We start from the raw sequence: 12,754 nt of genomic DNA, 5'->3' as shown, positions 1-12,754 counted from the left end.
GGAAAAAAAAAATCATCTGTTGTGGTCAAGTGTCAATTTCTTTATCACTGAAAATGTCACACTGATTGAAATCTTTACAGGGATCTATGATATTCTGACTGAGGAAAGCTTTAGATATATCCCACAGTAATAGTTTCTAAAATGTGGTCAGGCAGATTTAAGAGGTAATATCTAAAAAAATTATTCTACTTTTAATTTTTTTCTTCCAACATTTTCAGCATTTCAAAACTTTGCTTTCACCTTACGCCACAGGACAGAGAAACAAGAGAGCAACAAATTGTAAGATATTTACCTATATATTCATAATTAGTAAGCTTACTGATTTTAGCATAAACATACAGAGATGACTAGAGTATATTTTAGAAGCAGCTTACCATTTCTTAGGAAATGTTGAGTGCCAGAACTCAAGAAATCTTACCCATGCAGCCTTTCATCTTCATTTATTTGGCAAGAGTCTGCCACCAGCCTACTATGTGCTGGGAACCCTGTTAAGCACTGTTCTTAGGCATGACTAAGATAAACCAAGTCTTCCTCTTATTGATGCTGGAGCAGGTGGGCAATAAGGAAATAACATGACAAGTTGTAATATGGACAATTCAGAAAACACAGACAGATAAAGACAGAATAATGAGAGTCAGCATGTAACAACTGCTTAAAATAAGGTCATCTGAGGCAGACTCCACTGATGAGGAAAACCAGAGAGGAGACCTTAAGAAAATATTGATGTAAGGGAGAGGGTGGGGAGATTTGGGAGAATGGCATTGAAACATGTATAATATCATGTATGAAACGAGTCGCCAGTCCAGGTTCGATGCACGATACTGGATGCTTGGGGCTGGTGCACTGGGACGACCCAGAGGGAGGGTATGGGGAGGGAGGAGGGAAGAGGGTTCAGGATGGGGAACACAGGTATACCTGCGGCAGATTCATTTCGATATTTGGCAAAACCAATACAATATTGTAAAGTTTAAAAATAAAATTAAAAAAAAAGAATAAACCTCAGGGATATTGAAAGGAAGTACAGCCCAGGTGGAGAAAATAGTAAGTGCAAAAACCCTCAAGAACAGGCTCAGCAAGATCCAACAAGAGCAAAGGGCTGATATGACAAGAGGAGACATGAGTAAAGTGTTAGGAGAGAAGGTCAAGGACACAGCAGACAGGCAAGTCACAGCTGAGCTCATTGGCCGCATGAAGAACCTGAAATTTTATTTGAATGAGAGGTGACGCAATCACAAGATTGCCGAGAAATGACATATCTGACTCACCTTTCAAAGGATTAGTTCTAGTGCCCTGTGATGAATAAACTATAAGGAAGTGAGGGCGGAAGCAGAAATCTTGTAGAAGTCTATCGCACTAACACAGGTAACAGATGATGGTGATTGAGACCAGGATGGTGACTGTGTAGGTAAGAAGTGGTGAGAGTCTAGCTAACTTTGAAGTTGGGTGGAATAGGATTTGCAGATAGATCAGATGTGGGATATTAGAGTAAAAGAGCTAAGAAGGATGAAGCCAAAATAGGTACCCTGAGCCACTGGACGAGTACAGCTGGATAATCAGTGTATCCCAACAGGGTTTCCTGAATATGACCCCTATTTAAATTCTGCTGCTGCTGCTGTTAAGTCTCGTCAGTTGTGTCCAACTCTGTGCGATCCCATAGACGGCAGCCCACCAGGCTTCTCTGTCCCTGGGATTCTCCAGGCAAGAATACTGGAGTGGGTTGCCATTTCCTTCTCCAATGCATGCATGCTAAGTCGCTTCAGTTGTGTCCAACTCTGTGCGATCCCATAGACGGCAGCCCACCAGGCTTCTCTGTCCCTGGGATTTTCCAGGCAAGAATACTGGAGTGGGTTGCCATTTCCTTCTCCAATGCATGCATGCTAAGTCACTTCAGTTGTGTCCAACTCTGTGCGATCCCATAGACGGCAGCCCACCAGGCTTCTCTGTCCCTGGGATTTTCCAGGCAAGAATACTGGAGTGGGTTGCCATTTCCTTCTCCATATTTAAATTCTAAGCAAGAGCAAAAAGTATCTAACATTTTATAGCCATTCCTCTCTGGCTTCTATAATCAAAATGTTGAATTTTCTAATTTACTTAGTTCTCAGATACTCTGACCAATATTGATTCTCTCTTTCCATAGTTTTTGCTGCCTATAGTTACAAATTTGGAAAACAAAAGCCCATAAGCCTTTCACCCAACTTTCTTCAGGCTGGTTTTTAATCCCTTGTATCTGCTGATTCAAACCAATGATGTGGACAGGCGACGATTAAGAGGACCACAGTATTTTTTCTAAAAGTTCCTGAAGACAGAGGCTGGAAACTCTAAAATCTTACCAAGACAGCACCAAGGAAAGCAGGCAGTCCACAAGTGCCATGAGAAGAAAAAGCAGGGTCTTTAGCTGGAGAATCGGCTTCCCAGATGGCTCAAGTGGTAAATAATCCACCTGCTGATGCAAGAGATGAGGAGGTACAGGTTTGATCTCTGGGTCAGGGAAGATCCCTTGGAGGAGAAAATCACAACCCACTCCAGTATTCTTGCCAGAGAAATCCCATGGACAGAGGAGCTTGGCGGACTACAGTCCATGGGGTCACAGAGTCGGACACGATTAAGTACACATGCTACTTTCTTCACTGGTGAATAAGGCGCATGATTCCATATTCAGAGCCTATTACCTAAACAAGGTAAACTGGTACAAGCTGCTGAGGGAATGTGAGGTCAGAGGTCATCAGTGGCAGGAGTCAGCCAGGTCATCAGTGGCAGGAGTCAGGCATACTTCCTTTCCACGTGTTTGCTGTCTATGGCGAATGATAGCCGTTAAGTTAAAGCCAAAAGACTCTGAGCCCTTGATGGGTAGCTTGCTCCTTTTCAGTCTCTTCCAGCATTTCCCCAGGTAAGTTCTGCCGATCATTAACCACATCAGATGCTCTGAGACTAAAGATGATTCTCTGATCAAATAAACGTAGGAAATGCTCTACTCCATATTCTTCCCGTAGAAATTTACAATGCTCCTTCATTAAAGGTTTTGTCAAGTTCCATGATAACCAAACTACTAACTCCTTAACCAGCATTTTCCCAACTTATTTTACCCACAAAGAAAACAAGGACCTTAATTAGGACATGAGAAGAGGATTCAGAGAGACACTGCATAAGAAAACTGTCAAAACTTGGTGAATAATTTAATGAATGGATGACAGGCAAATGTCAAAGTTGACTTCAATACTAATACCACTAACTTGATGACCAGATAAGGCGGGGGGCGGGGGGGGGGCGGGAACTTCTATATTAAAACAACTGACTCCAAATTTTTTTTTAAGTATTTTGATTCAATTACACACAGATATTTATGGATTGCCGTGTTCCATACATGAAACCAGGCATCAGGAGCAAGAATCATGGACAAGTCAGGGACCATTCTTGCCTTTGCACAACTTAGTCCATGGGAGCCATTCCAGTTCCGTATGAGAACTCATCTGATAAGCACAGAGGATGCCCATGATTCCAGAGCAATAACATTCAACTTGAGTTTGGGAATGTGGAAACACTCCAAGAGGAAGTAATTATCTCAGCTGAGCCTTGAAGGAGCATTGCTAACAGATGACAAGAGAGAATACTGCTCACACACAGGGAGGGACAAGGCAGATTCAAAAAGAAGTTAAAACACCCTGTGGGTCAGGTTGGAACAAGGTAACAACAAGAAATTGAACAAGTGTTTGTGTGTAGCACACAAGAAGAAGTAATGAAATAGTAGTCTCTGTGTTATATTCACCTGCTATGTATTATAGGCACACATTGTTGTTGTTTAGTTGTTTGGTCAGGTCCAACTCTTTGAGACCCTATGACATGTAGCCTGCCAGGCTTCTCTGTCCATGGGATTTCCCAGGCAAGAATACTGGAGGGGATTGCCATTTCCTTCTCCACGATAGGCATAGATATTTTAAGTAAATATAAAATATGAATATTCCCAAATGAACTCCAACATTCTCGGAGTTATTTTGTTCTTTTTTTATTGAAGTATAGCTGATTTACAATGTTGTATTAGTTTCAGGTGTACACCAAAGTGATTCAGTGATGTATATATACACACACACATATATTTCCACTACACTGTAGTTTTGTATGTGAGAAAAATCTTCTAGACATCAGATCCATGTAATGTGGTGAAAGTGAAGAGAGAGAAATTAATTCCCTTTTGCTTTGGGATCTACTGACATTCAGAAAGGTCTTTTCTTCTAGGAAAAAAAAAATTAAAAGCCATTGGTGAATTAGAGACCCCAAGAGTACCTAGGAAAGCTGTGAATATACCGCAGTCTGCGTTTCCTGAACTGGGAGATTGAACCATCCCCTGAAATACCTGGTATTTTACAATTATTTCTACCCTCCATGGCCTTTTTCAAGAGATCAAGGCATACTTCCAAATACGAGAATTTTTGGTGACATACTTGAAGGGATAAAAAGGTTACATTTACATTCTAGATTGAAACAGCAAGTTTTGTAAATGACACACACAACTCTGCAGGTTACTGGACTCCCCACCTTCACACTCTGACTCAGCCTGAGCTAAAAACTCTATCCTGCCTTAAACATATTCTCAAAGTCCAAGGCAGACACTCATGTACCCAAGTAAACAACCTTTCTTCGGCACCTCCCTGCTGTTCTGTTGTATTTCTTACACTCTAGCAAGACCTGATTGGCTCAAACTTTTGACATGAAATTCCCTTTGAAATAGAAACACATTTTCATATGTACATATTTATTTATTTGGAGGATAACTGCTTTACAATGTTCTGTTAGTTTCTGCTATGCAACCTGAATCAGCAATAAGGGTGTGTGTGTGTGTGTGTGTGTGTGTATCCCCTCCCCCATGAGCCTCCCTCTCACCCCTGTGAAACAGAAATACATTTGATGTATTCAAACTACAAGCACATGTTTGCCCTTGTCCAGCTACAGTCTATGTCTCATGTTACTCTTCTGAAGAGCAGGCCAGATCATGGCCCTCCTCTGAGATGTTGCCTCTGGACCAGAATAAAGTTCTCAACATGACCTCAAAGGGCCTCCATGATGACCCACTGCTTTGTCTACAACCACTTGCCACACTACTCTTGGCTTTGCTCTGAGGTTGCACCGTCGCCTGTGACACTTACCTCATAGGACTGATTCCAACTGAGATGTGATCTACTAGAATGAAACTGAAAGTGAACAGAAGATTTATATACTTGCTAATTGATATCTGAAATGCTTACAATAGGCTGGCACATAGTAGGCACTCCATAAAGAAGGCTGAGTGTGAAGAATTGATGCTTTCAAACTGTGGTACTGGAGAAGATACTTGAGAGTCTCTTGGACAGCAAGAAAATCAAACCAGTCAATCTTAAAGGAAATCAACACAAATATCCACGGGAAGGACCGATGCTGAAGCTGAAGCTCCAATACTTTAGCCACCTTATGTGAAGAGCTGACTCACTGGAAAAGACCCTGATGCTGGGAAAGACTGAAGGCAGGAGGAGAAGGGGGCGACAGAGGATGAGATGGTTGGATGGCATCACTGACTCAATGGACAAGAGTTTGAGCGAACTCTGGGAGATGATGAAGGACAGGGAAGCCTGGTGTGCTGCAGTCCATGGGGTCGCAAAGAGTCAGACATGACTTAGTGACTGAACAACAACAATAAAGAAATAATTAATGGTCACTAAAAAGTTTTGACAGATGGACAATTAAGGGATAATAGTTGGGGTTTGGGACACAAACTTCGGGGTACTGCCCCAGCTTCTTGCCAACGTCTTTCCCAGGCTTACCCCAAAGAGAGGTGATTTCTAGCAATTATCCCTCTAGGGAAGGATCAGATTCAAGGTAACAGTCTGTAAGTCAAGCAAAGAAGCTGAAGGAGAACACAATAATATTCCTCACACGCCCCATCTCAAAAGAGTCAATATGCTGTTCCCCACTTGCAAGGCACACCATAACAAAGGCTTTCCGGAAGGATGACCATTTTTATGTTACTGGAGAGGAGAAGGATTAAGGGATATGACATTTTCTCATGATATGCACTTGTGTGACTGGACAAAGGGAGAAAGCATTACTGTATTGTCCTGGGGGGAGGAGCAGGTTTTTCCAATTTTCACCAAGTACAAATTCCTTTATACACTTTGGATGGGAAGGGCTCCACTTCAGGCAGGTTGGGGAGACAGGGTGGAGTGGGACATGCTATTTTTAAGCAATTTGGTAAGAATGGCTGTTTCTCCCTCTGATATTCTGGAGCCACTCGAATGGCATGTCTCCACACACGGCTGTCTGGATGCTATCAACGGCACTGCTTTGAGTGAGAGGAAGAGGTCATATGCTCATCTTTTCACATGCTGCTACTGCTGCTGCTTTTTTTAAAAAAAGCTTTGTGACCTAGAAAGGAGATGGACGGTATGAATGATGCATGGACTGCCGAGAGCATTGGGCGTCATCAGTCTATTTATACCAACAGGAAGGAAAAAATGAGTACAGGCCAATGACTCTACTCCATGGACGGAGTAGGCAAAGATCATCTGGAAGAGACAATAAACAACACAGCAAGGAGGGCACTGACGCTGTCAGTGAGAAAGGAAAGGTGAGGCCATATGCGCATCTTCCTTGTATTTTCCAAAATCCTGTTTGCTTCCAGAGAATGTCAAGTTGCTCCTTGCTGTTTCCCACTACTGTGGAAAGCCTCCTGAATCTTAGGGAAAGACACTGCCACCCACATTTGAAAAACTGGCTTCACTCCATAGGTGCATACATGCTCACATTTGGCCATCATGGGCAGCCATTTGGAAGCGCTGTCAGTTTGTAGGGAATATTTTTCAGGCTTAACAAAGTGTTTGGAAAAGTCTTACAGATACTTGTGTGACCTAACTCGGAAAGCAGTGGGAAAATGAGAAGATTTACACGGATTTGCACAATCTGGTCGAGATTTTTTTTTTTTTTCCCTCAAGGTATGTCATCAGCTCCTCTGAAATGGTTAAGTATTTACAGGACAAAGTAGGGGGAAAGCACCCAGGCACAGCTGTTAGCACTTACTCCTGCATGACTGGATAATTTAATGCCAGGCTTTACCTCTAGAGGTTGTTTCCAGAGGAAGTAGTACAGTGTGGGACCCAATGGGACCCGATGTTGTAAAATTTACTCATTTTGCTCTTTTGTCACCCATTTATTCTTGGAATTGCTACCAGCTGAATTTGCTTTCGGTGTTATTTTACCAGCTGTGGTGATGGGTTTGCTGACAACTGGCAAGGGTATGCGCTGTTTGCTAAGGCTGGAGATTAGGTACTTCTGAGTGTGAAATTTATTGTTCAGCGTGGACTCAAACATGGAACCTGGATTCCTTCATAGAACATGAACTGATTTACTCTGAATACACCTGGTGGTGGTGGTGGTTTAGTTGCTAAGTTGTGTCCGACTCTTGCGACCCCATGGACTGCAGCCTGCCAGGCTCCTCTGTCCATGGGATTCTCCAGGCAAGAATACTGGAGTGGGTTGCCATTTCCTTCTCCACGAATACACCTAAGGTTCATAATAAAACAGTTCATAATAAAACACTTTCTGTTTCTGTAATGATCCAAGTCTTCTCACCATCTCTGAGGCAGACAATTTAAGGCCAGCTTCACCCTTCCCTTTCATTTGCTGAAATCACGTGTGGTTTTAATCCACGAGACACACTCTGTCATTTCATTGCAATCACTTCTTTCATAGCCTGACCTACAAAGGGAGTCAGGCTGTAATTATTCAGATCAAAGAGAATTAATGCTTTCGTATTTCATAATTTTTCATATTTCATCATTTCAATATGCACGAGGCAATTTTGGAACTGATAAATGTCAATCATCTGTTGTCCAGTCAGTATCCTTACACCACTGCTACGTATTGGAAACATAGTAACTGATGGATAGTCAATGAATTTAGATAGGATAATAAACTTCCCTGATTGACTCGACTCCTCAGAATGTAAATTGGCTGATAAAAACAATGCAACCAACTTGCTTTCTTTTTTTGTGTTTGTTTTGTTGTTTGCATGAGCTTGCAAGTTTAAGAGGTATTGCAACTTATTGTTCACATGTATTTGTGTCAGAAAGGTAAAGGGAGAGGTGGGAGGTCTATTAGAAGACAATTCCAATGCACACAGGAAACTAAGGGACTTCCCTGGCAGTCCAGTGGTTAGGACTTTGCCTTCTAATGCACAGGGTACAGGTTCAATTCCTGGTCAGGGACCTAATAGCCCACATGCCTCACAGCCAAAAAACCAAACAGAAACAATGTTGTAACAAATTCAATAAAGACTTTTCAAAAACAATGCACATCAAAAAAATCTTTCATAAAAAAGAAAAGAAACTGATATTCCTGATGAAGAGAATGGGAGCTGCTAGGGGAGAAGGGAAAGCCAGGCAGAAATGAAAGCTCAGCCATAGGTACTTTAAATAAATAGGTACTTGACAAATACGCACTGGTCAATTATACAATAGAGAGGAAATGAATTATGGGATGTATCATTTTTGAAATCTCCCTGATATGCACCCCACCACCAAGAACAAGAACTTCATTTTCATGCACTCAGTAATTTTAAACGTTTCTTGTCCTTTAACTTTCTACCACATACACTAATATGGCACGGTTCCCCCTCCGTATCTTTCTTCCCTCATACTGCCACAAAGATCCTGCCTTTAAATGGAGAGAAGCATGGTACCTCCAAAATCAGTTGGATTTTTGGGAGGGTATGGAAGTACAAACCTTAGAGGTGGTTCTGAACAATTTGGCAAATTTTCTATGAGGCAAAAGAAGGATGTTCCATAAGAAAATTATCTAAGTGAAAAAAGCAGACCCCAAATTCATGCCTATTTCTCTTTTAAAAAAAGAAATTTTGTTTTCATGTAACAGTGTATTTTATGATTTCCACATTAGTCCTTAATTTATGCTGCTGTATCTCTCGATCACAGCAAAATTACTGTGAGAAGAAAAAAGCTAAGGGTTCTACTCAGACATATTTAACTCACACACAAGAAATGGAAGGAGATATTCTTGTTGTGCTAGAGAAACAAAACACAGGAAAAAGCAATTACTGGCCAAATTCTGTGGATCGCATGGATACTGCTTTTGGATTTCCTCATTCTATATTTGTATCCTTGATTACACTGACAGTCAGTAGTCATTCCAGAAAATAATGAGGTATTTCCTAAGAAGCTAATATTCACAAGTAATTCTGGTATAAACATATACTTAATTTTTCTTTTCACCCATATCCTTTCACATACCTATAAAGACATTCAAGGCAGGGATGAAGACTTCAACAATATACTTTAGGAATATCCATATATAGGATAGAGTAAGATTTCTCTCATTAAATGTCCTTCACTTCAATTTCTATATAACTTCTTCTTGCAAAAGGAAATAAATAGCAATTAATGTTGACAATTACTGGCTGTCCATCAGTGCTGACAATTGAAAATAAACCAAAGGAGAATAAACATAAAAATGTTATGCTTTTGTAAATTCAACAAATCTTTACAGGAGTACTTCAATATGGAATTTTGACTCAAATTCTGCTGCCTTTGACTGATGAATTCTGAATGATGATCATGGCCTCCCAGAAAAGAGGATCCTTCAAGCACAACATATCTTAAGATAATTCAATCTATTTGTTATGACACTGCCTGTTTCTTTTATGTTATCTGTGGACAAGATGGTTTTAGCATATATTTTTGTACCACAGCTGGTAAGAACTTACATTTATTGAGTTAAGTGGAGGCATATACATCAAATTCAATGTTTCCAACTGAAATAATGGTTTCAAAAGACACATAATCACGTCTTAGGATTTTTTAGTTTTAATTTCCAAAGTGCTTGGTTTGACTACATGTTTTCAAACTGCTAATGGACATAAACTTCAAAATAACTGGCCTACAATTTCTAATTGTTAACACATCGCAGTGCTGTTGACTAAATATTACCATTTGCCCTCCAACTTTTCCACCATACGAGAGGATTATGCTTCCCTGTCTCCTTGACGTTCAGTAAAGCCATGCGAGGTCAGGGAAATGTATTCAGCCTGGGCATGAATCACTCCCAGGCTGAAGTCTAACAGCCGGTAGGTGATTTACCAACCCTGTTCTCTTGCCCTGTGATTGGGGAAGCACATGTCAGGAGAAGTTTTCTTCAGAAGTAACGGTGAAAAGCACAGTCTTCCTGCCAAGCCGCTTGAGAATAAGAAGAAACTCTCTTTTGTTGTAAGCCATTACCATTTTGGTGATTGTTGTTACTGCCACATAACTTAGCCTATTCTGACTGCTACACATATCTGGTTGTGATGATATGGTGTACACTGGAAGTTAAAAAAAAATTAAAAACAACCTACATTAAATCATTGTAAAAGCCATTTGAATATAGATACGGAGTGTCAACAATTAAATTCCATTTTGATGTAGAATTGCATGTCGGGAAATTCTCAAATGTTATATGAATGACTTAGTGACTGGAGCAACAACAATATGAACAAGAGAGCTAACAAGTGGTTCAATATTTAATAATCAATGCGAACAGAGGAAGGGGATAGGGGAATCCAGAGGTGAGAAAGGCATCCAGATGGAGACACTATCCTAGGAAAAGTAAAGGAATTAGAAGACAAGGAGATTTTGGAGAATGCAAAATAGTTCCAAATGAAGCTATAGAGACGGCAGGGGCTTGTACACCATGGGAAGGATCAGGAAACAAATGCTGTAGGTCTGGAAACCCTGTAGCCTTGCAAGAAACGGCACCAGATGATCAGGTCTATAATTTTCAAAGGTTTCTCCCCATAGTTTGAAGGCAGGGTTTGAAGAGAGGAATGGGTGGAGACAGGAAGGTCAGATGAGGCAAAAAGAATAATTGGGAAGAAAACATTACTCAACATGCTTAAAAATATCCCATAGTGACCGTAGCTTACAGAATCATTCCCTGTAGTACCAGATGTCCTCCAATATCAGGGGACAGAGCTACTGGTCAAGGCCTCAGTCTTTAGCTTCAAGTTCAACTTCTGCCAAATACCAGTTGTATGATGTCCTGGTTTCTTTACCCATAAAACTCTACCTCTTGGACTTATCAGGAAGATTTCAATAAAATAGTAATACATGTAAATGCTTTTTTAGTCAAGTACTTGGTTCTTAGTAAGGGTTAACTAGTACTAGTAATCTAGTGTATTTTATGACCATAATATACATAAGCCACTACTGCCTAATACCGTATTTTTTTTCATTCTTCCTCTACTAATGATGTTGCCTTTGAATGTGTCTTTCCCCAGTCTCTACTTGCTCAAATTCCACTCACCCTTCAGGATCCAACTCAAATACCATCTACTCAACAAAGGATTTCCTGAATGAATACTCCCCACCTACTAAGAAATAGTCATTGCCAATTCTGAACTATAACATGATTTCTAACTTCTTCATGGCACTTAATTATAACCTATCTGCTGAATAAAAGATTCATAACATAAAGCTTATTTTTCTCAGCTATATTAGATTTTTCTTTAGCCAGTATTACTTCTTCTCTATCCCTGTATATATATATATCTCTGTATATTTCCAAAGATACTTAGTTTTGATGTCTTGAATGTATGGATCTTCACTGTGGAATAATTTAAGGAATCATACCCAATTCTAGCATAACCTGATTAAGTTTTTTAGTATGATATAAAATATTTTCATTCACGAAGTTCAGAAACAACTATTTCACAAAACTGGTAATTTTCTCCTTTCTTTTATCTATAAATCAAAGGTTAGATAGGCTGATTATTTTAAAATCCCATGGTATGTTGTTGATAAATCCTAAAGGAAAAATCACAATCTCTGATGGAAAACCCCTGGTTCCTATATTCCAGGAACAGAAAAAGAAGAAATCTAATCTTTCACAACTGGACAAATAGCATTCTTCACTCTCACAGCCCTCAAGATGTCATCAGACAGAGAGGGAATCTTGTAAACAACTAGCCACTGAAAAACAGTTTGTTTTTCTCCCAGATTGAACTAACAAATAAGCCCAGTATTCCTTGATACCTTTTGTGTCTGGTGTAATAAGCAAGCATTCAAGAGGTGTTGTGTAAGTGATGGGACTTATTGGGAAATAGATTTGTACTTGAAAAGCAACCAGTCCAATAATTTGATCACTGCATCCTGAAAAATACACAGCCTGGTCCAGATCTCTTTGGTTAAGTGATCAAATAAAATCCAAAGGGACTTAGGGAACATTCCTGCTTACCACCCTGTTGCACATTTTCTAAAATAGACTTTGACCTTTAATCTCCATCCCATGAACTTTTTTAGAGCCTGCCAAGTAACCTGTGGGATTATAGAGCCATCTCACCAATTACTTTTCCATTACAAATGAATTTGGAATTTAAGTATTTTGGAAAGCAAAGCTTAAAAATGAAATCCTAAACACTCCTTGGAAAACATAAAAACTGGACAGTATCATAGACACAATACATCAGTTTAACTTTCCAAATTTCACCTCACATGTTAACTGTTTCAACTGTCCCTTGTGTAGGTGACTCTATACGCTTGAATCGAAGCTTAATTAGATTTCTTTTGATCCTACACTATACTATGATTTTTATTTTTATTTTATTTTTTTTGTTTTTAGAGTGCCCAATAATCAAGCAAAAAATTGATTTTGAAAGTATACCCAAACAACTAGGAAAGTTAGACCTTTCGTATAATTCATTTAGGGGAAAAAAAAAAAAAAGTTGTCACAAAGCAAAGTTCTATTA

General features: G+C 39.8%; 1 protein-coding gene across 5 annotated transcripts in view; it reads right to left on the bottom strand.

Moving 5' to 3' along the window:
- The window catches only part of PDE3A (phosphodiesterase 3A), a 363,124-nt gene that overhangs the window by 267,138 nt on the left and 83,232 nt on the right, over positions 1 to 12,754 (bottom strand). The window contains exon 1 of one of the 5 annotated variants that reach the window (XM_055571524.1): positions 2,331 to 2,354. The exons of the other annotated variants lie outside the window; for them this stretch is intronic. The gene's annotated coding sequence lies outside the window, so the exon portion shown is untranslated. Of the gene's footprint in view, positions 1 to 2,330; positions 2,355 to 12,754 lie in introns of those variants that run through there. 5 annotated transcript variants of the gene reach the window in all.

This window comes from Bubalus kerabau, chromosome 1, assembly GCF_029407905.1.
Source record: "Bubalus kerabau isolate K-KA32 ecotype Philippines breed swamp buffalo chromosome 1, PCC_UOA_SB_1v2, whole genome shotgun sequence".
Taxonomy (NCBI): Eukaryota; Metazoa; Chordata; class Mammalia; order Artiodactyla; family Bovidae; genus Bubalus; species Bubalus kerabau.
This window is presented reverse-complemented; position numbering and strand designations above follow the sequence as displayed.